Consider the following 27,606-nt stretch of genomic DNA (forward strand, 5'->3'; position numbering starts at 1 on the left):
CAGTCAGCGGTAGAGGACGTCCAGTTGGGGCAAGGGGCTGAATTCAATTTGGAGGCACTGCCTTCTCTTGACCTCAATTCCACCTTGGCAGTTTCAGCGTGATGCAGTCTTCTTCACTTCTTGCCCTAATTGCTGCGCAGTGTTACCGTGGGCTGTTAAACAGCTCCCACCTTCCACCCCAGACCTGGATGCCATCCAAGGGTGGGTAAAGATATTCCTTCCTTCACAGAAATTGTTGGAGGAGTCTTCTGGAAGAAACATGTTCAGGAGATGTCAGCATCACTGGGGCCCATCCAGTGGTTTTGGCCTGTCCCCCCTCCCATTCCCTCCTTTCTTTGGAAGTGGCTGTTGGCTCCTCTTCCCTCAACCATGCCCTTACATGCTTCCTTCTTAGAAGCTGTGGATGGGCCTGAGAGTTCTGACCTAGTATCGTGGAGGAGCACAAAGCATTTCAGCCAGAGGAAACTCAGAAGTCACCCCTTTTTTCCTAAGCAGTGGCACCTCCTCCCTTCCTTCCCCTAAACAAACCTGCTCTAGATCCCCAAGTAATAAAGTATTTAAAGGCAAAATACCTTTGGTGGAAGAGCGGTTAGGGAGCCTAGCTTACTTGACCCCCTCCCCTTCTCAGCAGCGTGGATGCCAAGCTACCAAATCTATAAGTCTCTAATTTGTTTAAACTTTTTCATTTTAGAAATGAAATGGTCATTGAGGCCTAGAGGCTAACTCACTCAGTGAGTCAAGAGAAGAGGTGGGACTAGGACCCTGGTTTCCTGGTGTTCAGCTCAGGCGATTGAAAGAACCCAGGCATCGAGACATCAGGTGCAGAGAACTCTGTGCCTGACTGCAGAGCACTGGAAGGCTGTGGCAGGAGTGTGCTGGAGTCACTCCCACCAGCTCCAAGAGCTCATGGCACACATCCCTTCCCATCTCCTCTTTCAATGAGCTCATGTCAAAAGCTTGAAATTGGCCAAGGTGGGAAATTGGCAAATACTACAAATCAGGGCTTCCCCTCTCCCTCCCCGTCAAGAGCTAAGTATTAAACAGTTACCAGCACACCACTGGCTGGGGTGTGTTCAGTCTGGTCTACCAAGTCCTGAAATAGACCTTCTTGTGGAATGCGACCCTTCCTTCTTAGTCTTTAAAGACTTGCAGGGGATAGTCCCAAAATCTGAGCACTCAAGGAGCCCTTGGATGGTCTCATCCAGGAAGACAGACTTAAATGCCTGGAGCTGACAGAGCAAATGGATCAACAGCTGGGTGGAAGAAAACAGAGAATGGTGAGGAATGTGGAGAAAACCCCAAAGCGTTTAAATTAAAAACCAAAACACATAAAAACCCCCAGTGTATTAGTTTGCTAGGGCTGCCATAACAAAGTATTATAGACTGGGTGGCTTGTTTAAGCCAGGAATTGATTCTCTCACAGTTCTGGAGGCTGGAAGTCTGAAGTCAAGGTGTTGATGGATCACTTCCTTCTGAGGGCACTGAGGGAAGGATCTGCTCCAGGCCACTCTCCTTGGCTTGTAGACAGCCATCTCCAAGTTCACATGGCATTCTCTCTGGATGCACATCTGTTTAATGAGGACACCAGTCCTATCGGATTAGAGCCCACCCTAATGACCTCATTTTAACTTGATTCTCTCTGTAAAGACCTCTTCTTCAAATAGGGTCACATTCTGAGATACTAAGGGTTAGGACTTCAAAACGTGAATTTTGAGGAGATACCATTCAGCCCAAAACGTATGAGCAGGGCAAAAACAAATCTGAGGGTCAGATCTGGCCTGATGACTGCCCTGATTCTCGTTGATTTGCTAAATTTTGCAGGTGTGGAAACTCCAACTCTAAGAGGGAAGTAAGTGGTTCTCCAAAGGTCATGGGTAGAGAAAGGCAGAGACGGGCCTTCTGACTCTGGCCAGGGGCCTTTCTCTTTCACTTATCTGCCTCTTCTGATTTGGACTATTTCACCCACGTGCGTGTCATCCTGGAGAGCCTGTAAGCAGCCTGAGGGCCAGGATGTATCTGGTGCCCATCTCCACATTAGTGAGATAAAACCCTCCACAGCTTACAGCACAGGTGAAATACACAGTAGACTCAGAAAATCTGTGCTGAAATTTCATCAACCTCAGTTCTCTGTCCTCAGCAGGGGTTCTGCGTGCTCCTGCGCTCCAGGTGAATTGCTAGCCCCTGGACCCTAGAGCATCCTTAGATGCTTTGAGGCCTTTGTTTTTCAGTAATGCTTTCTTACTATAGATCAACAAAGTGAGGAGAGAGAGGACTGGCAGCAGGACTTCAGGATTCTCCCGTTCTTACTGGTAGGAACTGAGAGAACAAGTCAAACTATTTGGTTCAAATCCTAGACCTACTAGATCAAACACATCTACTATGGTGTAATCACTTGCCACCTCTCTCTGTCTCATTCTTCTTATCTGAAAATTGGGGTGTAATATTACTTAGCTCACTCAATAACTCATTCACTTGTTCCTTCAACCAACATCATGGGAGGGATTCTGTGTGCTAAGAATACACATATGCACTGGGCTCATCACAATGAAAAGAGACACGTCCTTTGTTCTCGTGCAACTCACCCTTTAATGAGGAAAACAGATTTCAGTCTAAAGTTACCCTCTGATAACGCATGACAGAGGAGATTCTGGATATCGGATTTGGGCCCAGGCTGAATCTTGAAGAAGAAGAGTTATCCAAGTGAGGAGTGGACTGACAAGGGGCAGATGCTGTTGAGGGAGCAGAAGGATCCAGGAAGTGTTCTGAGCATTTGGATTCCCTCGTCCAAAGGTCTAGACAGGAGAGAGCATGGTGCTGAGGATCAGTGAGGCAATGAGACAGTGTATGAAGGAAATGTATCACAGAGTGCCTGATGCATAGTGGGTGCTCGTGAAATGCTACTTGCCTTTTTTTTTTTTTAAAGATTGGCACCTGAGCTAACAACTGTTGCCAATCTTCTTTTTTTCTTCTTCTCCCCAAATCCCCCCAGTACATAGTTGTATATTCCAGTTGTGAGTGCCTCTAGTTGTGATGCCCTTTTCTTTTAACAACATACCTATAGATTTCATTTTCTCAAATCCTAAACCAGAGATGTAAGCATAAGATTGAGAATTATACTTTAGTAGTATGGCTCTAAGATTACTGAAATCCATGTTCTCCCTTATGATATTCTAAGCCAGGCATAGTTATCTATTGGAAAAACATGGATTTCATTTTTTAGATACGTGGAAGAAAATTATTGTAAATATATTGATAAGTGTGTATTTTAAAAAGTATTTTTGTATGAAGCAACCACTCTTCCTTGTCCACATGAAGAATTTACTCCCTTCTGACTTCAGATATGAGTGAACACAAATGTTATTGTTTGTTCCGTAGCCACTAATTATCTCCACACATCTTTCACTCTTTGATCATTGCAGGCTTTTCACGTCAAAATTCTCGGCTCAGCTGGAGACTGGACTGCAGAAGCTTTATGAAGCCTCAGACTGCGGGGACCCACTCAGGTATTCTGTTAATAAAAACAAGAATGAGAGCAACAAGTCCAATGCATGTGTGTTTTTATTTTTCTTGGAGTGTTTTTATAATATATGTGTCAACAGAAAATAGATCCCCTCTTTTTTGGGAGGAATGTTGGCTCGTATTGTACAAATTAATATTACCATCTTGACTGATCTTTTGGTAACAGGATACCAGTGTGAATAGAGACAAGAGGGGATAGAAAAATTAGGAGAGAATTTAATAGGCATTTATTATGTTATCAAAATATGCATCAGCAATGAGTATATTTCTTCCTTCCTTTTCTTTTTGGAAATAAAATATCTCACTGATAATAAATTCCTCTTTGTCCGGTATTTTGCCAACTAAAATGTGAATCCTAGTTTTTCTCTTCACACTATACCATATGGAGGATGGTTCTTAGGTTTATCATCATTCTCATTTCGCAGTGACATAAACTTGTCCAAGGTGATATAGGTTGTAAGTGACCGATTCTGAATCATTACTCCAAATTTTGGCTTTAACTTGTTATGCCATGTTTCTTTTCCCATTATGTTCACCAAGACAGTCTCTAAGATGTCTTTCAGCTCTGAAATTTGGTAGAGTGAAAGCTTCCTGAGGGCAGAGGCCTGGCTTGTTTGGTTCAGTGTTCTATCTTGATTGTTGAGCATAGCGTCTAAAAAGTCCAAGGAGATTGTTTTTTTGTTAAATTGAAGTCCATGCTCCATAACCCTTTTATAGCCTCAAGAGCTGGTGCTGAAGTGATTACTTGTTGAATTATACTAAGCAGCTGGTACCAAAGAAGATGACAAGCTAAACCCTATATGAGACCCAGGGATATACGGAATGACATACAGCTGTGCCACAGCAGCAAACACAGCAACCGCGAGAGTATAGAGATTTATAGCACATGCAGACATCACCACTGCCGGTGCTGATCTGGGGGTGGGGTGAAGAGGCTGGTGGGACAACCCCTGACTTCCATTCTTGCATCTTCTTTTCCCTAAAGACGTTGCTACAGGATACTGGAGCTCTGAGGGTTTCCTATAATTTGGTCTGAAAATTTCACAGGGTTTTTCCAATCTGTTAGTACTTCCTCCTTAAAGCTTTAGCTTCTCAAATTGGTAAGCATTTAATTTCAGTTACAAAATTAGTGGCTTATTGGTATGACATATTAAACTGACAATTTACTGAACAATCTGTTATAATTTACACAGCATGTTCACAAGACAGCCATTTCACAGAGAGGGAAGGAAGATCAGGAGAGCTAAGTGTTTTGCCCCAGATCACACAGCTAATAATTTACAATGCCAAATTCAGGCCTTCTAACTTGAGATGCTCAAGTCATTCCATTATGACACTTCCAATGTGACCTTGGTACTGTCTACCAAACAATCCACGAAAATAATAGGCTGTAAGGGAATCGGGAAGCCTACTTGCTCCTGATCCGGATCCTTCTTTTGTTCACCATGAGTTCCATAAACGGAGCCACTCTTTCCCAATCCCACTTCCTAAATCCCACCTTATTAGGTCTGCAGTGGTGATGAGGCAATGTCCCTGAATACTTAGAGTGAGTCAGAGGACCTCTCTTCTGAGCACTTTGCCTTCTTGTCACCTTCATGAGAATGTTCTCCAGATATGTACCCTCAGCAAATAAAAAATTAAGCTCATCATACTTTCCCCAAACTTTCTCTTTCCTCTGTGGTCCTTGGCTCTATTCCTGGCATGGTCACCCACCTGGACGCCTAAGTTAGCAACCCAGAAGTCATCCTAAGCTCCTCTCCATCACTTTCCTTCTCTCCACCATCTGATTCCTAATACTGGCTGATTCTTCCTCCAAGTCTTTCTTTAGTCTGTATCCACTTCCTGAGCCTAACGCCACTTTTAAGTCCTCATTATATCCCATTTGGGTTTCTGCAATAGTTTCCTATCTGATCTCCCACTGTTACCTTCCATTGGTGTCTCTATAAAAGGAGGAGTGTGACATGTGACTCCACTCTATACAAGTGAAAGCAACAGGCTAGGGCCAGTGTCAAATGCTCTACAAGCCTTTCCAAGAACAGGCAGTAGACAACGCCAGTGGGTGCATTTGTTCTCCCTTGCCATTTGTTCCTCCCTGCCTTGCTCTGTTCACAGTTGTCTTCAAAGAAACCACACAGTTGAACCACAGTTGGCCATTCTAAGATAGGACTCTATACCTGGTCAGTAGAAAGTGGCCTCCTGGCTTAGACCAGAGGGAGGATCACAGGCAACAACATCTAAGAGGAAGCAGACATGACCTCAAAACATACATTAAACTCGCGTGCTGGACAGGGACTGGGGTTCCCCCCAGAAGCATCCAAAACATTGGCTATGGCCCTCTTAGGGAGCTCACCATCTGCTCTGAATCTTGGTCATTCTTGCTGTGCTCACAATCTCCTGCTTTCTGGGGAGCTATTCCACAGCAAGGACCAGGTGAAGAGGAAGGAGCACCAGACGTGAAGCCAGAAGATCCCTGGTGACTATGGCTGTCTTCGCTTCTTAGAGCCTGTTTCCCCACCAGTCAAATGAAGATAGTGAGTCTCACCAAACTCACCTCCTGGGTCACAGTGAGAAATGAGAATCATAACATACTGATGTCGATGTTGGAGGGAGTGTGGGACATAGGTTTTGGAATCAAAAGAACTGGAATTTAGGTCCAAGCTGTGCTACTCACTGTCTAATCTAGACCCAGCCAGTAAGCTTCTTTGAACCTCAGCATCTTCGTCTGCTAAATGTAATTAATAATGCATCCTTCATGCAGGGCTCCCGCAGGTGAGACTATGCCTGTGAATCATATAGCACAATCCATATATAGTGTGATAATATCATTCTAGTGTATATAGAGTGCTGTCTGGAATTTTATATCATCCCAATCTTCACAATCTAGCCCTGCATCTTGCTCTTCAGAGATGCTCAGTGGGAGTCTGTTGTCTAGGACTCATCACACTGAGCCTCTTGACCTCACCTGCCTGGGGACAGCATGCCTCTGGGGTGTGTGTGATGAAAAGCTGGAAACTCCCAGTGGAAGGGTTTCTGGCTTGCCTAGAAATAGTCTCTTGCTGTGGGTGGTCTGGACCAAATGATAGTTAAGTATGAATCAGCCTCTAGCAAGAGTGAAAGGACCACAAGACGAGGCAGATCCTTCCAGGGGTGGAGCCCTTACAGAATTCCTGGGAATATTTTGGTTGGGATTACCTGTTTTTATGTGAGTGTGCTCCCATGTGTGTTTAAAGGTTGTATGTGTGTGTGTGTCTGTGCACGTTTGAGAAGAGCAGATAGTAGTGGGCTGCCTTTGATCTGTTCAGGTTCTTTAGCCATGTCAGCCATGCCTTCAGTGGAGGTCAGGAAGAGTAGAAAGAGCCCTGCGCTGGGATCACAAGGCCGGGCTTCATGCTGGCCCTGCTCTGTGTCTACTAGGCTGGGCCTCAGTCACATCACTCCCTGTCTCTGTGCCTCAGCTTCCCCTTCTGAAGAGCTTGACCCAACTCACAGGAGTCTGCCTGGGTCAGACCCATGCTTCAGTTCTGCTGCGGCCACACATGACTACTCCCAGATCTTTGTGAACACCTTGGATTTTCCAGTCTTTTTGCTTTGGCTCATGGTGTTCCCTGCCCGAAATGGCCCCTGATCCAATGTTGGCTGATTGAAATCCTGCCTCAGTGCTTCATGGTGGGTGTTAAGAAGCACAAAATCCTCTGTGAAGTGGCAAGAGTCCCTCCCTTGCCAGAGGGATGCTGCAGGAACAAGAAGGGCCTGTATTCCCCTAAGCCAGGATCATTTTTACTTGTCGTACTGCTGGCAGCACCTGCTATAGGCAAGATTTGCTTCTACAACTTTCGGGAACTGTGCTCTGCCATGTCATATAGGGGCTCCCTGAACATAAAAGGCACTATGATTTAAAAGTCTGGATTACTGACGGATCAAAGGACACTGTGACCTGAAGACAAGTTTAAGAAAACTGATTTACAACTACTGAGATTGTGAAAAAAAAGTAAAAAAAAATAAAAGAATGCTAGGATGTCAAGCTTTACCTAGTAATGAGAATAAACCAGGAGAAAGGGCACTAGACCAGGGCTCAGAAAGCCTGTGTTCTTTCCTGCTCTTCCAATTTGGTCTGTAAGCTCCCTGAGGACTGGGTCATGCTTTGCTCACAATTGCGTCTCACTATGCCTCACACACACTAGAAGCTGTTTGAAAGCATGTACTTGTTGCATAGCGGCATGATAATAAATTCACAATATATCATAGTGGGTTACAACAGTGCTATGGACAATGTGTATATATGTCCATAGGGAAAAGACTGGAAGGATATTAACACCATCATATTACCTTTGCATGATGTGAGTACAAGTTAATTTTCTTCTTCTTGTGTTTTTTTTTTTTTTTTTTTGCTTTTTCTCCCCAAATCCCCCCAGTACATAGTTGTATATTTTAGTTGTGGGTCCTTCTAGTTGTGGCATGTAGGATGCCGCTTCAACATGGCCTGATGAGCCACGCCATGTCCCCGCCCAGGACCCGAACCGGCGAAACCCTGGGCCGCCAAAGCAGTGTGCGCGAACTCAACCAGATTTTTAACTTACATTTTTTTCCTACATATTTTAATTCCTTTTCTACTTTTTGCTTCTGTTTTAAAAACATTTTTGGTGTGTCAAACACAGGGTAGAGGCCATGAATTTCCCTGTCTCCCTTCTGGGTAGGGGGTAGGGAAGGCCCAATTTCATATCGAGCAGCAGACTCTACTGCCCAAGATACTTCAGTCTGAAATCCAAACTTGACTCTTTATTCTAGTTTGATACCTAGAAATCGACAACCACATTGCAAATTAAATATGTGTCCCAGTCCATGTTTACTACATACAAAAAGATAGTTTTGAGGTCGTATTTCATCGGTACATATAAAAAGCGAACTGTTAAACACTAATTGTATGCCTGGCACCTGGGTAGGAATGCTTCCCTCCAGCCAGGCTCAGCCCTCCACTCAGGGACAGTCACAGGGCAGAGAGGGCTCCACCCAGGGTGGGGCGTCTGCCCAGGCTGGGGAGAAGAGCAGGCTCCTCTGGTGCCACGCTGTCCTGTCAGTATTTACTGCTCCCAGAGAGCATGCTGATGGCTTCCAGGCAATGCACACTTGGTGTGTAAGCAGGTCTCTTGTCCACTAACACAACTCTGACTACTATGGGCCATTTATAATCTTACCTTCCAGTCTGGTACAATAAGTACAAAATTTAGTACAATAGTATCCTAGGCCCTAGAACTTCCATTTTCATCAACTCTCTGTCAACTTTGTAGAAATGTTATTTTCTCCCCAGATGAAGTAGATGGATCATTCATTCACTCACTCATTTGAGTGTCAGGGTGTAGTGATGGATGAAACTTGCTCCTTGAAGAGCTCCCCGCAGGGAGGGTCAGGGTGCTGGCTCTGGACCAGGATGCCTGGTTTTGAATCCTGGGTCTTCCCCTTCCTAGCTGTGAAAGCATGGGCAGATCACTTAACTTTTCTGGTCCCAGTTGGCTCATCTATAAAATGGAAATAATAATAACAACATTTACCTCACTAAGTTGTTGTAGGGATTGAATGAGCGCTCAAAATAGTGCCTGGCACAAAGTAAGCACGCAGTTCCTGTCAGCTATCTGCGTTAATGGGAGCGAGAGCCTTGTCAATCATTAAAGGGCAGCTTGGTGTGTTGCGTACTTTAATAGGAGTGCACAGCCAGGAAATGATTGATTCTGAGGGATTCACAGAAGACTCCTGATCAGTTAGAGTTCCATCAGAGAAGCAGAACCAGTACACGTGATATAGAATCAGAGATTCGTTATGGGGGCTCATTCCTCCTAGCCGTAGGAATGGGCTCATCAGCCAATGTGAGGCTGTTGCTTCAGAGTTTGGTGCTGGACTTAGAGTCAGAAGGACAGGCAGTTGGGGAAGAGAAACGGGCACGAAGTGGGGAAAGCAGGGATAGACTGCAACCTGCAAGGACAAACTGGAGCCCGTTTCTGCCTCTCACTTCCTCCAGGGGATGATGTTAACGATCGGCAAGACAAGCTGGCTTCCCCACAGAGTTCTCCATGCTGATCCAGGATTCAGAGGAGCTGCAAGAGGAGATCTGGTGGGAACTGGAGGAGCTGAGGGCTCAGCTGCTGCCCGACCCCAACAGGTGAGCCAGCAGATCAGGGATAACCTGCGTAAGACATTGCAGCCCATGGCGCCTCACACCGACCTTCTAAATATTAAAACATAGTAGCTTCACTTCTATGTTCCAAATACTGTGCAAAATGTCTCCTGTGGCCAATATTACTATGAAACCACATTACTATGGAAGAGGAGTCTGGGAAATGCAGTTCCAGCTTACCTAACTTGACCTAGAACCAATCCACCACAGTTCCACAAAGGAAGTGATGGAATTAGGTCTGAAAGAGTAAGTGTTTGCCATGACAAAAAAGGGGGAGGATATTCCAGACCCAGGGCATAATGCGCAGAGTATGGAAAGGTCTGATGTATTCAGGATGTTCATAGCGGCTGCAGCATTAGGTGTTTTTGTTACGAGGCCACAGAATCAGTCCAACATAACCATGAGCCACTGTAGTTTGAGGAAGTGCAGATCCATCTATCCATTGGGTCATAATTTTTCTTTAAACAAAGATTGACTTCTTTTCCTTCCAGGCTTATGCCTTTCCCATTATCAAGGGAATTAGACAACAGCGGTGAAAGCTCCCGTTGAGCCTGGAGCCAGGAGCTCTGAGTGTTAATCCCAGCCTTGCCTCACCCTCGATAGGAGACTTTGGACAACCTTTCCACCCTCTGAACCTCAGTAACCTCATCCCTAAAAGGAGGGCTTTGAACTGAAGTGATAGCCAACTCTCCACAGTCGTTTCAAACTTTAACATTCTTTCTGGCAATTACCGGGAGACCAAATGGGCAGAGCAATTTTCACTCTGGTGAAAGCTGGAACAGAAAATCCAGGGCCCTTTGCCACAACACTCAACTTTATCTCTAAATTCTGGAAGCAGGCACAGCACAATGCAGCCTCCCATGGCTGTTCCTGGGGTCTGCGCCTGGCCTGGGTTAGGTGTCCAAGACTAGGTCAAGGCAATCGTATTTGTCTTGGTAGCACGGGCCTTGCACTGTGCCGAAAGCATCTGAGGCCGTCAATAAATGTTGGATGAATGAACGTGTGGGATCTGGTCCCAGTTACTTCGTAGATTTGGGGACTGGTGTACGGGCCACTTTGAGGAGAAATTATAGACTCCCTCTTTGGGGAGACTCTGAACCAGAAACAGGTTCTTCAAGTCCAATGTAGTCTTGCCCTATTCCCCGGGAGGATTACAGGATTGAATAACAAGGGAGGGCGTCAGAACAAAAGCCTGGTGCATGTTTGAAGTAACGTGAATTCTAAACAAAGAAACAGCCACCTGGTCTTTAATATGGATATATTAATAAACATTTCTCATTGGACCATGTTGAGACATAAGTATCCCCTCTCTTCAGAATTATTGCGGAAAGTCAAGTTAATTCCTCACATTCTTGGCGTGTTTTCAAAGATGGTCAGATGTTGCAGCCCAGCAAAGCCATGATGCTGTTCTTCATGGAACCCAAGGAAACGTTGATATATTTGACTCCTCTCTCTTATGGAAAAGCAATTTTGCTAACAAACAATATGGCTATGTTTTACATATGCAACTTGGGACTGTGGAAAATGTGGACTTTAGAGTGAGGAAAGCTGGCTTCCTATCTGGGCTTTACTGCCTAACAGTTGTGTGTGTACTAGGCACCTTATTTCATCTCTGAGCCTCAGTGACTTCTTCTGTAAGAGGGGCATGATAACAATGATTGTTTAAACATCTTAAACAATGTGGTGTATATAAACTGCGGTAAGTGTTCAATAAATATTATTTATTTTCACTATACCTCAAAAAGTAAAAATGATAAAGATATCATTTTTGTGAATTTCCCATTGCTATTTTTTTGTTATTAGTTTATTGGTTGAGTTATATGCTGTCCTTGCAGGCAGACAAGTGATAACAGGCACAAAGAGCTTGAGAAAAAAAGTCATAAAAAAATAAAACCAAACATTATTTTTTTGCATACAAATTGCTAAAGGACACTCTTATTCCATTTAGGAGGCAGAACCTGTTTATCCCTTACAGTTTGAAAACGCTGGTGTGTTATTGTGGCAGTCAATTTCTGGCTTCATACCATCATGTTCTAGGAAAAAAATAGCTCTGAGCCTTGTTTTGCAGACCCACAGGCCATCAGAGCTGAAAAGTTCTTAGAGGTCATCCAGCAAAGCCCTTCCATGGACGGGGAAACTGAGACTCAGAAACGGAAGCCAGTTGCTCGAGATCCCACATGGTTAATGATAATGTGAGGACTGGAATTTATGTCTTCTGATTCCTCATCCAGTAAGAGCATGTTACCTCAGGGCCTTCATTGATTCATCATATAATCTTAGAAAATTCCCTTGTTTGCACGAAACAAAAAATGGCAAGGACAACTCATGATCCATACCTCATGGAGATGCCTGTGGATTAGTCAGACCCAGGCAAGTATTCAGCTGCCTGGAATTTGATGTGTAAATTCATTATTTATGCATGACACCTGAGTATTACAAAAAGGGAGTTGTTTCATAACTGTCAGCTGGAAGGACCCTCCTTCTACATGGCTTGGAGTATTAACGGTTGTAGTCCATTGGTGTGATAGGTAACCCCAGATAAGCCACTTACCCTCTCTCAGCTCCATTATACTCATCTATAAACTGAGGAATATGGTCCAGAGTATCACTAAGTTTCCTTTTAGCACTAATAGTCTAAGGTTCTATCAGTTCTTTCAATTTAGGACCCAATCATAGGCTGATTAACTGCATTTCCCAATGACAGAGACCCATAGCAACTTACGTCACGAAGATGAAAATCAAAAAAGCTAATGAGAATGAAATTGAAAGTAGGAAAAGAGTATGGATTTCTTTTTAAGCGTGCTTATCTGGTCTATAATCATAACCATGTAAACACAGTAAGACCTCTTAACCTTGGATAAGATTTCCAATCAAGGTTTCGGAAGTATTCCAGACTTCCCATCTCTCTTCTTTCTCAGAGTAAACATCTTTCCATGTACTCACTCTATGCACATGTGTTGACAAATAGTGATGAGAAACTAGGATAAGTGGATCCAGGCTAGAATTTAGGACCAGGTTTTTGTCTTTATTTAATTTCACTTTTTCCCAGTATGAAAGACAGCAGAGGGAGAGCTATGAGCCCCGGCCCGGGAGTCGGGGAGGCCTGTCACTGGCTGGCTATGTAAGCCTCAGCCTGGCTTCTTCCACTCTGAGGCTGTTTCTTCCTCTGTGAGAGAAAGGGGTTGGGTTAGAGGCACTTTAAAGTTCGCTTAAGGGATAATATTCCGCTATTTGGCTTGCCTGGGTTTTCAGAGCAGAGTCCTCAAAGTAAGCATCCTCACAGCCCAGAGATCCCCATTTCTTTTCCCTCAAGGGCTCCAGTACAGGGCTTGTGTTTAATCCATTTGCAACTGAAATCTGTTTTCTTGCAACGAGAATTTGTGTTCCAATAATTTTTTAAGAGCTTGCAATAAATAAAGCCAAAGGCCTACCTCGAGGAGCTGCAATTAAGGATGCCTTCATGGCAGGGGCCGAGGTGGAAGGGGAGTTGGATGAGGGGGCCTGGGCTTTCCCTTGAAATCCTGCTAAGCACAGGCGGCCACAGCTCTGGTGCCCTGAAACTGCTGAGTTGACAATGCCTTAATGACATCGCCTCTCTCCAGCCTCAGTTTAATATGTTCCCGCAAGGAATCTTTCAACTGTGAAGACAGGCACAAGTTGATACATTTATATAGACTTCTTTAAAAAATAAGCCTAAGGGGGCCGGCCTGGTAGCTTAGTGGTTCAGTTCACGTGCTCTGCTTTGGCGGCCGGGGGTTCATGGGTTTGGATCCCAGGCACAGACTTACACACTGCTCATCAAACAATGCTGTGGAGACATCCCACATACGAAATAGAGGAAGACTCGCACAGATGTTAGCTCAGCAACAATCTTCCTCAAGCAAAAACAGGAAGATGAGCAACGGATGTTATCTTAGGGCCAATCTTCCTTCACAAAAAAATAAAATAAAATAAAATAAAAATAAACCTAATGGAATCACTCTCATTTTAGATGGCTTGAGAATTAATCTGTAGATGAAACAGTTAAAATTTCACTGGTTTGAGCTACACAACAGGCAAGCCCCTGCTGAACGTTTGAGAAGAGAATATGCAAACAGAGATGGGCAAAGTTCTTCAGGTTCAAAGGCTTATTTGGGAAAAGAACCCAAAAAGTTCAGATGCTTTTGCTGAAGCTTATCTGATTTACTCAAGCTGGGGATGGGAGAGCACAGAGGTAATTGCGGAGCCAACTAAACACGAGATGAGTTCTCGCTTCCCCGTTGCTCCCTTTGCTTTTAAGCTTATGTGTGTTTTGAGGGGGAAATCTAATCCACGTGTTTCAAATCCTTTGTACTTGAATACATGGAGGTGCTGGTTGGTGAGAGAGTGGCCCAGTTGGCCAGGTGTCTGTTTAAGAGTTTGGAAATCCTCTCAGCAGAAATGCATCCAAGAATGGAGATCAGTCATCTCCTCAAGTGCAGGCAGAGAATGAGGGCGGACAAGCTAAGAGACAGGATAGGGCATAGTCTGTGACTCTGTATGGAGGGTGGAGGACAGTACCCAAAACCCTAAATTTGGAATTAGAAAATGGTGCCGATAAATAAGTACTAGGGATGTAATTTGCAACATGATGACCACAGCTAACACTGCTGTATGATATACAGGAAAGTTGTTAAGAGAGTAGATCCTAACAGTTCTCATCACAAGGAGAATTTTTTTCCCTTTCTCTTTCTTTTCTTTTTATTGTATCTATATGAGAAGATGGATGTTAGCTGAACCTATTGTAGTACCATTTCACAATATGCATAAAGCACACCATCATGCTGTACACCTTAAACTTACACTGGGATGTGTGTCAATTATTTCTCAATAAAACTAGAGAAAAAAAGGAAAACTGGGGCTTGAATCTCTTCAGTAACCATAACCTTAGTTTCCTCACATGTAAAATGGACGTGTTGGCCAATAATTCCTACTCCATGTGCTTGTGAAGATTAAATGAAATAATGTTTATGAAAGTTCATGGTTCTGCCCTTGGCACAAAATACGCACTGAATAAATATTTATTACTTTTTTAGTGTTTAAGTTCAATGCAAATCTTGACTCCTTTCTGTGTTCCCCAAACTGGTTTACCCTGTCTCCCACCCACGAACCCTAATTATCACCCTGAGAGCAGCAAGAAATACGCTGTCTCTGGAAAGTACTCTCTCTCTCTAGAAAACAATATAAATTGGCTCACATATTTTTTCACACCAAACAGCATGATTTCAAAACACTTGAAAAAATCAGAGCCAAAGCAAATTCTCTCTCTGCCCTCACCTGCCCCCCACCCTCCCACGAACTTTTAAACCTTGGAAATCAAACAAGAGCCAGAGCGAGAGAGAGAGAGAGGGAGAAAAAAAGAAAGAAAGAAAAAGAAAGAAAGAAAAAGAAAGAAAGAAAAGAAAGAAAGAAAGAAAGAAAGAAAGAGCCCAGCCTTCCATTGCTTCCCATCATATACATATCGAGTTCACTTCACAAACACAAGGTGCGCTGTCAGAAGTGCCTTGGGCAAAGCTTGTACTTTGCTTGAATTCTGACTTTTGTTTACTAAGGTAATAAATCTGTCCTCTGCTGCTCCAGGTGTAAAGCTATTATGAAAAGGCATATTTGTATTTCACCCCACCTCAGCCGTACGGTATGTGGGACATCCTGCACTGTAAGAGCGGCCTGGATTTATTTACAGAGAGAGGCACCCAAGTGTGAAGAGAAGTGCATCAGGCTGGGAAAGGCTGAGTCCTGGCAAAGACCCGGCTATCTAACCTTCCTCTTTCTCTTCATCCACCTGCCGCTTCAGACATCAGCGCTTGTCTTCTTCACATAGATAAATAACCCATGCTGCAGGGGACATCCACTGGCCTTTGCCATCTCTGTTGAGGCAAGTTACATCCTCTTCAGCTTTTTGTCCTAAGTTTTCCAACCAACCCATTACTGACACATTTTGTCCAGCCAGAATAGAGTGGGTAAATGTGGCAGCTGCAGAAACTTGTGCTCCAATCCCGTGCGTGAACATCCCCAAGGCGTTTCTCCCCCCTGCTTCATGCAGGCTGTCACACCCCAGTGGGTTCTCTGAGGCCTGGGATGGGTGGAGAAAAACTTTCACCCAAATTTCTGACTGAGCTAAATGGCCTGGAACCTCCTCTTAAATCATCGACTGAAATCTTGGCACTGGAAGGTGGAAAGAATGTATGGAAAAGGGCAGACTTAGAACACCAGGGCCGTTAGCTTGGGCAAGTGGGAGAGCTGCTGAGGGGTTCTTGTGATGTTGGTGCCTCCAGGCAAGCCTGACAGACCACCCAGAAGCCTGCACTAAGGCACACAGCAGCAGCAGCAGCGTCCCAGCTAAACACATAAGCTGCACGACACAGGCAATTCTCCTGGTCCTTGGTCCCCGGCTGGAAGCGGGGGCCTCACTTTCATCTCCTGAGAAGTAATTCTAATTTTTTTGAACTTTGGGTTCCCATATTTCCTGAGCCCCTACTAGGTACAGAAGCTTCAGCCAGGGGTTAGCACATGGTAAACACTGCATAAACATTTGGACCAAGGAATTAATTCCAGCTTCCTCTCTTGAAAAAGTAAGATCTTGAGTAAGTTGATTAACCCCTGCGAGCTCAGACACATCATCTGTAAAACAGGAGTCATAATAGTAATTTCCTTTCAGAGTTGTTGTAAGGATCAAGTGAAGAGCCCTCTGTAAATTCTAAAGATCTGCACAAACGTTGGTATTTCCAGCAATGTGGAGCTTCTCCGTCACCTCGTGCTTCTAGATCATGCTTTGTCATTCGTTGTCTCTTTCCTACTGCCTAGAAACTCAGTGCAACACATACCCCTTGAACGTCTGTTAAGGTTTTGGTTCAATGGAAGTCACCAAGAGTACAGAGATTAATATAACACTTCCCTTTCCCCCAGGAGCTTGATGGGTAAGGAATGAGGGCAAAAAAGAGACATTCCATTACTGAATGCATAATTCTTGAGTGCCTAATATTCATTTGTTCAGTAGCAATTGAAGGTCCATTACTGTCCAGGCATTAGGAATTCTAGGCATTGGGAATTGTTTTAGTTAGGGTAGGCTAATGTCATGACTTAACACAAAACACATTTATTTCTTGTTCACATAACAGTCCTAGATGGGTGTGTAGGTTGCTAGGGCAACTCTCCTTCACTTAGTCACTCAAGAGCCCAGGTTTCTTGCATCTTGTGCCTCTACTATCCCCTAGGGCCCTGTCATCACCTGGCAGAAGGGGGAAAACATGCAGGAGTGTGCATCAGAGGTCTTCATGGCCAGGCTGGAAGCAGCACTGTATATTTCCACTTATGTTCCATTAGCTAGAACTCTGTCACATCTAATCACAAAGGAATATGAAATGACCTTTGCACTGTTTCCAGTAAGAAGGAACAGATTTTGGTGAAAATCCAGCCAACTCTGATACAAGGAAATAGCAACTAACAAGAAAAGAGCTCTACCCTTAAGGAGCTTACAGTTTGGGGAAGGTTATGATAAACAGGTAAACATATAACCAAGATAATTTCAGGTAATAATGGGCAAGGGTGCCTATTTTGGATGGGGGAGGGGGTTATCTGAGCTGAGTGGCAAATGATGAAAAGGGATCAGTTGGGGAAGAGACAGGGGCAGGGAGTCCAGCGTCCCAAGTTTGCATGTCAGCTGGCTTCCAGCTGGGAACAGCCAATGGGAGGCTTTGGCAGGAGACTGGAGGTCAGGAGAGAGGGAGAACCCGGGGTATCTCTCTCTCTCCCTTTCTGCCTCAGGCAGCATCCACAGCAGGACTCTGTCCCCTCCATGGCCCCAGCTCCTTTTGGATTGACCCACCATGGTCAATCTGCCGCCAGGTGACCCTGGCCTCTGGGCTCCTGTATTATGACCTCTTATCTTGGTCCTTCTAGCCCAGCCTAGTAGCAACATCTTCTATTGCTAATGGCTGGATTGGCTTCTCAACTTCTTCTATGACCTGGACAGCCAATGATCTGTATTAGATTACTTGTGTTTAGACATTAAGAGTGACTCCAGTTTCCCCAGTTGGACCCTGATGACTGATAGAAGGTACAAACCACATGCTGTGGGATGTTCCCTGGGCATCTGGTACCAGGCCTGGCACGTGGCAAATCCACGGTGATTGTCTTGGTTTCCTATTGCTGCTGTAATAACACAAATATTGCAGTTCTGGAGAGCAGAAGTCCGAACGGGTCTCACTGGGCTAAAATGAAGGAAGCTCTAGGAGAAAATCTATTTTCTTGTCTTTTCTAGATTGTAGAGATTGCCCACATTCCTTGGTTCAGGGCCCCTTCCTACACATTCAAAGCCAGAAATAGCGAGTCGAGTCTTTCTCATGATGCCATCACTCTGGCCTGACCCTTCTGCCTCCATCTTCCCTATTTAAGGATCTTTGTGATTACATTGTGGCCACATGGATAATCCTGGATAATCTCCCTTCTTTTTAGGGTCTGCTGGTTAGCAAGCTTAATTCTATCTGACAGCTTAATTCCTGCTTGCCATGTAATATAACATATTCACAGGTTCTGGGTGTTACAACGTGGACATCTTTGGGGAGTCATTATTCTCTGCCTGCCACAGTGACTAACTGAGCAACATCAGACTCAGGGGAGGGAGGTTTCAGAGGCTTGCTAAAGGAGACAGTAGCTTGGTGCCTCATACTGCACACAGTAAGAACTCAATGCCCATGAGCTGAAATGAACATAGAGGCTACAGTACTCTGGAGGGAGCATTCATATCCTCTGGTTCAGAGGCTCTCCCAGCAATGCTTGAAGCATGGCTTGCTGTTGGAAACCCGTCAGAATGTGCTCTTGCCTGCCATGCCTGGGATGTGATGCTGGGACACAGCTCCTGTTCGTCTCTCACCCAGGATGGCATGTAGGTTTCTTGTTTTCCCAGAGAAAGTTTCATCTCAGAGAGGGGAGTGGGTGAAGGCAAACTGTCGGCTGCAACACGTGAGGCCCATTGCTTCCAATTCAGGGACAACTGGAGTTGACGCAGGCGTTCCCTCCAAATGTAATCAAACGCCTCCTGTTGCCAGACAATGTGTTATTCAGTGAGGGGCTGGGGAGGGGGCTGGGGGGGGGGCGGGTGCGGGGCGGGGGTTGTGAATCCAAGATGCCTTCTGTAACTTTATCAGATGGGTACTGGGAAGAGAGGAAGGAGAGCAGAGAGGGAAATTCACTTCACTGGTAAATAAACTTCCAAACTGTAGCAGATTCCTGAAAAACCCTTGAAACTGCCTACTGGAGAGATCCACAGTGAGGTGGTGGGCAATGCATACTCAGCGTCGGGGGGATTTGTGACAATGTGAGCCTGTGGGGCAGAGCATGGCGCCAGATCTCAAGGCAAATTCTGGGTTCCACTCCTCCAGTTCTTTGTGTGTGGGGTGGGGAGGTGAGTTTGAAGAGGACAGACTTCGGGTAAACATAGAATGACTTTCTCTATTTTGAGCTAGATTTTATGGAAATGGATTTCTTTAAACTGCTTCATTGGAACTGGAATTCCCGCACTTACTCTTCCCACACTTCCTAGCTCAGCACCTTAGGGCAGAACAAAGTGAAGAAATCCTTGCCAAGTCTAAGCTTGGGAGAAGGAGAGTCCTACCATTAGGGACGTAAGCCTGGAGTCAATCTCTCAACTACTGTGACCTAGACACGTGCAGACTTTGATTTCAAGTTCTGAGCTTTCTTAGCCATCATGGAGGTACTGGGAACATCTCAGGGAAATCTTTGGGACAGAGGCCTGGGAAGGGTTGTATCATGACTGAGTATCTCTAGCTACCTTTATCAGTTGAGGAAGTCATTTAGAAAGAGTTGCACTGTATAATCCTGGTTGTGGAACTGGCATAAAGGTAGCATAACTGTATCTTTTATCAGCACAAATACATTACATTGGGGACTTATTTTGTTATTATAGAAAATTTTTGGTTCCTGGAAACCTTGAAGGATTAAGGACTATTAACTCAAAAAATGTACAGTGGTAGGCATAGGACTCCTGTCAAAGGTTAGTTATAGGAGAGACTTGGGAGAAAGATGAGTGGTAGGAGCCAGGAGTAGGAGAGAGACTGACTTTTCGCTGCCTGCCCTTTGGTGCCTGTTAAACTTTGTATCTTACACGTGTATCATTAATTCAAAAAGAAATAAAATACATTTTGTAATATGCAGAATCAGTACAATCTCAACTACAAAAGACAGGAAGAACAAGGGAACTCCAATGAAATTCAATGATACCCAACTTGCTATGATGAGATTGTTTCTCTTATCTATACCTTTGGATATTTTTTATATCTTCCTCAATGAACAACAATAATAAATAGAGTTTTTTCAATGATTTCAATAGCTATGTTTTTTAAACAGTCAGGGGAAACAGTATTTCCATATGCCACTACTATATTAATCTATAGATCAGGCTCAAGCTAAGATAGTCCCCGCCCATATGACTTTTCCATTTTCCAGTTTCTTTTCAATTTGCCAATGAGTGGGCTGCGTTTCTAGGTCTGATTCGTGGATCTCTTGTTGATCACTCAGTCATAGTGAAATGTCGTACGTACATCACCCTTCGTGACGGCTGGGTTTCGGTTCAGTTAACCTCCCTGTTATCGCTTCATCTCCGCCGTCATCCAGCACCATCACCCACTGTCAGCAAGGTTTTCTCAGTTCAGTGCCACATGCATTTTTAAGACCTTGCAACCTTTGGCCATGTGCTATGGAGGATGCGGAGGTGAATCTGAACTGTTCCACCCCTAAGATTCTCCCTCTCAGAAGACAGAGAACATATATGGAGTTAGCTTTGATTGGAACCAGAAAGTGGTGAGAACTTTCAAAGATACCATGACATATTGTGACTGTCAGACGAGAGAAACGAGGAATGGATGCTTTAGGGAGGAAACTTTCCTTCCTTTGATCCTCTTGAGTTCTTCATCTCTGCATCTCTCTCTGGTCTTTATCATAGTCTGCAGTGACTTATGTCCTTATCTTGGTGCTTTTTATTGCCTACTATGGCCCAAGTGAGTGCCATAGTGTAGTAGAGATACCAACAAAATGCTATGGAGCTTGGAGGGGGCTGAGATTAATTCTAATCTGGAGGCAGAATTTGTTGAGGAGCTAGCATTTGAACAGATGGCATTTAGACAGCAGAGATAGAAGGAAGCGTGACTTAAGAGGAAGAGCAGGGCTAAGCGATGTGGGGATACACTTGTCTGAACTTTCGAGTCTGCATCTGCAACGTGAAGCTGATTACACCACTGACCTCAGAGGTTGCTGTGAGCATCAAGCAGCACATCGAATAGTACAGCTAACATTTACATAGCACCCACTGGGTGCCCACGACCACACAGCTAACAAGGAGCAGAGCCACGATACACACTCGGGGCTCAGAAGTGAATGCCCTGAGCCACTTTTCTATACTTCCCTCAAAGGACGAACAAGTGATCCACAAACAAAAGCATTTACTAGTGTGAATTATATTATTCCTTCTAACTTGAACCTGTCCCTTGAGCCCTAGAGGTTTCTGATCTGAAATTCTAGATTGTTTCTGAGCTAATTAAGCTCTCTGCACAGTCACTAGCCTCTTGACCTGGTGCCTAGACTACCTGCTAGGATGTTACTCTAGATGTGAACTTTCTCACAACTGGAGTGGGCGGTTCAGACCCTAGGCCCAGCCTGACCTAGCTTGGCCTGAGGCGTTGTGAGGGCTGGCCTTGTAAGAGCTCCTTGACTCCCCATCTGAGGAACCAGCCAGCAATCAGAAGCCTCTCTTAGTTTTGAAGTTCTCAGTTGCTAAAGACATGAGTCACCTAGCATCTTCTAGGTTGATAGCCTTGTTGAAGAGTGAGCATACGGCCAAGTAACTAGCAGGTACGTGAACAGCCTAATGGCACATTCTTGCCTTTGCCTAATACCATGATTCCTTCTTTGAGGAGGCCTTTCATTTTTGCTGGAAACATGCTAACTCATGACCCAATGGAAATTAAATCTTGGAGCTGGCACTGTGGCAGCATTCCCTGAGAATGTTCTCCATTATTTCTCTTCACTACTGCTTTGGTGGTACCTGCAATGTCGCCATCACTGCTCTTAACAGAAAAATTATCCAGGAATAAAGTTCCTTTTCTGTGGTCTCTCAGGAAAAGAAATCTTTGGAGTAAGACATATTTGACTTATGCTTTTCAGCTCACAGTGTCTTTCACATACATTACTTTTAGTCCTTCTAACAACCCTTCAGTGGTGTGTGTGGAGGTAGGGAAGATGAAAGGAAGACTCATGGAGGGAAGATACTATACACTCTTTGGATCCATGGGGACGCTGAGGCTCAGAGATGTTAAGCAGCATGATGAAAGTCACACAGCCAATCGGTGACAATGCAGGGACTCAAATGCCGATTTCCTCCAGAATCCATGCGCTTCTTACTTTCCCAAGCTTCCTGGGATGCCCTATCCCCAGGTCCTGAATAGTGAAGGGAGCTTCTGTATCTGGTTTCCAAGCCCTCCCTAATCCATCCTCAGCTACATTATTCTAAGAAATCTATCAGTTTCAGTTGGGAATGCAATTCAGGCACTATGATTCTTAACTGGATCTGCCAAAGATGTTAGAGCTGAAGGAAACTGAGGCCCAGAAAAAATTGGTGACGGCTCGGGGTCCCCTAGCTAATATGTGGTTGAGAAGGAACAGGCTCATTCAGAGGCCCCAAGCTGAACGCACTTTCTACTTCATTGTGCTAAATTCCCTCTCACTCGCTCTGCTCTGAGCTATTTTCTGACTCACTAATTCAACAAGTGTTGTGATCTGAATATGCTCGCTGACGCAGACCTGCTCACAGCTTATTCTAATACAAACCGAGCAGAGGTGAAACAGCCCAGTGCACCATGAGAAGAACTTGATCAATTCTGCCTCAGTTCCCTTTGTGTCTTCAGACCCAGGCCCCCAGCACAGCTGCTGGGCGGAGGGGCTTTTCCTCAGTCCTTAGGAGACAGAAGGTCAAAGCTCTCTACTGGAAATGAAACTGACACCACCTAAGACCTCTGGTTTCCTTTCAGGAGGCACATTACTGAAAATACCTAAGTTTCTTGGAACTGAAAGATTTTTTTTCTTATTTGATTTTTCATAGCTTGCTCTGATCGTTGAATGTTTGTTTTTCACTCACTCAGTCAGTGAAACTGGGTTGGTCAGTGAAACTTTCTAGGGACTAGAGGTTTCACTTTCAGGGTCTGAAAGTTTTGCTTTGGGTGCTTAAAGCCTCCAAAAGGCATTTAGGGGGTTCAGCATTCTAGGCCAAGAGTGAGTCTAAAATTACAGAAACACAAAAGGTGCTTCAATAGTGTTTATTAGTAGATTAATTCATACAAAATATCTATTCACCGTGTGCTCTGTGTTAGACTCTGCTGTGAGCAAGAGAGATACAGCCCAGAGCAAGACGAAGACGCTCCTTTCCTTCAGCCGCTTACTGTCTGGCTGGGAAAGCTAGTCAGTAAACAGTCGCCATCTTCTCTCCAAAAACACCCTTTATTCACTTTATTGGGAATTTAGCTCAAGTTTTATTCTCTTTCTAGACTACTCTTATCTTTTTTTCTTTATCAAATTCCTGTTCAGTCTTCAAGGACAAGATCAGATGCAAATTATTCAAAAAACCTTTAGAAATCTCCGTAAATAATCAGGAAATATTTCTTCAGTGTATCTTCAACCTCTTCTCCAAATGGCTACAAAACCATTCTGCGTTGATTGCGGCCCCTTGTAGAGAAGCAGTGTAGCCTGTGTTCAAATCTAAATCATACCATGAACCTCCTGGTGCCTTGGGCAGGCTGTTTAGCCTTGCTCTGAGCCCAGTTTCCTGGTCTGCTGTGAGGACAAAATGTCACAAAAACTGTACAGTACCCGGGATATGGTGCCAAGCACTAAGTTCTGTCCTACAGAGGATCCAAAACCCCAAGTAACACAGGCACTTCTCCCCAGGAGCTCACAATGTAAGAAGTAGACAGAAAGGTTCACAAAGTCTCTGCAGAAGATTGACCACACAGGAGTTAGAACATTAGCTATGAGAAGTATATGGGAGCAGGTGAAAATTAATTCTGAATGGGTGGATCTGATCCCTTCAAAGATTCTTGGAAAGAATAGAATTTAAACTAGACCTTGAAGAGAGAGTAGAATCCTTCTGGCAAATCCTTGTGAGCAGGGGCGTAGGGGAAAAAAGTGTGTTGGTATTCTCAGAAGAAGGAACGACTTACCCAAAGGCAGTGAGTTTGAGAGTACTCGATGTGGTCAAGTGTACCTAAAGAGAGATTCTAGAAGCTAAGTCAGGTGAGAAGAAGAGGATTTGGGATTGGGATGGGATTGAATATGGGCTGATTAGCAGAGTTAATTGGAAAGATAGTTAGACCCAAACTCTTAAGGGCTTTAAATGCCCAATATAAAGGTTTGGACTCCCCCCTGAGGGTAAAAGGGAGCCATCTAAGTTTTCTGACTTGGAAGGAGGGCTTCAGTTCACCAGATCCCTGCCATCAAAGAGCTCACAGGCTGGTCAAGGAGAGAAACAAGTGGAGAAAGAATGATAAAAGGAGGTGATGAGTGAGATGCTAGAAGGATGGAAACAGTGCTATGAGGCACATGGATGAAGCATGCTCAGAAAGCAACTAAGGAGGAAGCCTTTGTGAGAGAAAAGGAAGAAATCTAATATTCTGAGTGTTGTTCCACCATCAAAGTCACACATCGTATTGTACTTATCCTTTAGTTTTGTCTGCCTTCCTCTCTGGACTGTGAGAGCCTTAAGGGTCCAGGCACAGTGTCTACATTCAATAAACCTTAAAAAAATATTGATTAAAATGAAAGCTGGAGCTAACTCTGGGCATAGCATGTATAGCGGATCAGGAAGGAAGATAATTGAGGCAGAGAGGCCTCTTAGGATGGTTAGGCTGGAAGAAGAGCGATGGATTGGGCATGGAAGGGATAGGTTGGACCAGAGAGAGACACAGAGAAAGGAGAAATATCGGGGACTGGTTGGAGGTGAAGTGGATGAGAGAAGAGGAGGGGGTCAGAATTTACCCAAGATGTTAAGTCTGAGTACTCAGAAGGGTGACAATGCCATCAACCTATCAACCTATCAACCCAAAGCAGAAGGGATCAAATCACGTGGACACAGCACAAGTAGGAATTCAGTAAATAATTATGGAAAAGATGGATGAATGGACGGATGGGTCTTCAACACTAGTCAGGGAATTATGGGCTCTTTTATTATTGGGGCTGAAGTGGGGCCTGCATGTCATCAATCCTCCCATTCTATATGTGAGTGAAATGAGGTAAGATGGAGGAGTTGACTGCTTTTGATCACATAACTACTAGGTGCTAAATTTAGGGCATGAAATTAAATCTCTGGATGCCTAGGCTAGTGTTCTTTCCAGTATGTTATATGGTTATTTTCTTCAATTCTTAAAAAGAATTTCAGAGGAAATGGTATGCATGAATATCATATACCACTTGTAATTTGTTTTTTTTAACTAAAAGCTACATTGGAATTTCATTTCCGTTTCGCTGATTAAAATAGGAATTCTGAAAGTCATGCATATTGATTGAGGAGTCCTTGGCTTTGGGGCCAAATTCTTCCAGTGGCTGTTACCTTCCACAATCCCATTTCCCCAGACATTCCTCTCTGGCCCACTCAGATCCACAATTTGCAGCTGAAGAATGTGAGGCATGCCCGGGTGAATGTGTGCGGCAGAGAGTCTAGCGCCATTCTGAGGGTAGTTGAGGGTACGTTCATCACTTTACAAGCTGAAATTGACTTTTAGATAAATAGCCACATGGTGATTTAATCAATCAACATCTACACGGTACAACTCTATAGCAAGGAGACTGGTTTCCTTAAATCACACCAAAACCCAGTCCCATTACTTTCCCTCAATTTGTATGTATTCAGTGCCAACTGTGGGCTCCTCAACACACTAGTTGTCATGGTGGAAGAGATGATAAAAGAAGTTTAAGATACGACCCCTCCTTTAAGAAGTTTGCATCCTGAGGAGAGGAGACTCACATGAAAAAGAAATCACACAGTAATTTATGACGTACTAACTGTCTCTTTCTCCTTGGTAACTTTCGGGGCATTAAACAACCAATAGAGTGAGAGAATCTCAAACTCAGAACTTTATCACTTCAAATTCCTTTTGGGTATTTGAGGGTGACAACAGCATCCTAGCCGATAGGTCATCAGTCTCTGATGTTGGAGAACATACCTTCTCACTTTCTTGTCCTCCAGGGACAGCATTATGGTGGACAATGAACCAACTAATTAAATTTAATGTTGGGAAGAGGCAGGCACAGAGTTCTAGGAGGACAGGAGAAGGAGCATTACACCCAGCCCAGGAGGAACTCCCTGGAGCCTCCTTGCCTCTGTTCTCTCTCCTCTCCAGTCCATCTTCCATACCGAGCCAGCTGTTAAAAGCCTCTGATAGGTCCTGTGGCAGTGTGCTTTACTAATAGCAACAACCCACATTTATTGAGCACTTACATAGTGCCAGGCATGGTCCTTAATATTTTACATGCATTATCTTATTGTATAGTGACAACAGATCTGAAATCTTGGTGCCAGCCTTGCCAAAACCTAGGTGTGTGTTATTACACAACTGCTAATTTTCTCTATGCCATTTCTTCATCTGTCAAATTATGAGGCAGTTCCAGTGTTGGCGGGCAAGTGTGGAAGAGGCATTCCCATTCCATTGCCTGTTGGAGTGTACACTTTAGTCCAACATTTTTGAAAAGAATGATGTGATTCCTAGTAAGATGTAAAATGTGCGTCTTCTTTGATTTAACAAACTAACCTCTAGGAACTCATCCTACAGAGATCATAGCAAAAGGACATAAGGATTCATGTGCAAGGGTGTTTGTAAGATCATCATTTGTAAAATAAAACAAGTGGAAGCATCATAAATGTCTACAACAGAAAAGTAATTGAAATTTATGGTACATCTAGGCTATGGACTAGACTGCATATGAGGTATGGAGTTGGAAAATTTTTCACAATATATTTTTAAATAAAAAATAAGATCAATATGTAAGGCATAATTTCTTCTCTATAAATACATGTACGTGAGTGTACATGTATATATATGTAGAGAAAGATATATTTGATTTAACTTAGCAAAATATCTTGACTGATAAATGCTAACAGACAGAAGGAGGAAACTTTCGTTTCGTTATGTAATTTTTTTAAAGAACTGCATAAGAGTAATTTTTACTTTTTTGGGCTTTTAGAACTTTTCAAATATAAACTAACACCTGCCTTCTGAGGAAGTAGGATCTGGGTAAACAGGAGGTTCTTTTGTTCTCTGATTATCTACCATTACCTAGAGGAGATCCAACAGAGAGCATTTTCTGTGCCTGGATGCAGACTAGAGGGATGGATGAGGACTTGAGATGGGAGGGAAGACAGAGAAAAACCACCGAGAAAGCATGAGGCTGGGGGCCACCACAGAGGGTAAAGCAGTTCCTGAAAAAATCCTAGTAGGTCTCTTAAGAGAGGAGGAATAAAACCTTTAGTCCAAAGTTATTTGAGTTGTTCTCACATCCCCTTCCTCTGTGTCCAACCTCAGGCGCTCTTCCGTAAAGTCTGCTTCACTCACATACATCACATGCAAAATTTCTTTAAAAATACAATGACAAAGATGGCTTCCATCATCTCTAAGCTCCCTTCTGACTAAAATTTTGGGTGTCTCTGTGCCTTTGTATTTGCCTATCCTTATCTAGACCCACCTCCATCCCCCTTATCTCCTGCCAGGTCTGGTGTCCACGACCATTCATCCTCCAGATGAGCCACCTGAGCTGCCACACCTTCAGGCGTTCGCCTGGGCTTCTCTTGGCCCAGGAACCTTCCCCTTTCTCTGCCTGGTGGATCCTAGTCAACGTTTAAGGCTGTG

At 44.1% G+C, this 27,606-nt stretch overlaps 1 protein-coding gene across 1 annotated transcript in view; it reads left to right on the top strand.

Moving 5' to 3' along the window:
• The first annotated feature begins 9,305 nt into the window (after positions 1-9,305).
• The window catches only part of BCL6 (BCL6 transcription repressor), an 89,853-nt gene continuing 71,552 nt past the window's right edge, over positions 9,306-27,606 (top strand). The window contains exon 1 of the mRNA XM_046659340.1: positions 9,306-9,670. The gene's annotated coding sequence lies outside the window, so the exon portion shown is untranslated. The remainder of the gene's footprint in view (positions 9,671-27,606) is intronic.

This window comes from Equus quagga, chromosome 4 (assembly GCF_021613505.1).
Source record: "Equus quagga isolate Etosha38 chromosome 4, UCLA_HA_Equagga_1.0, whole genome shotgun sequence".
NCBI classification, from domain to species: Eukaryota; Metazoa; Chordata; class Mammalia; order Perissodactyla; family Equidae; genus Equus; species Equus quagga.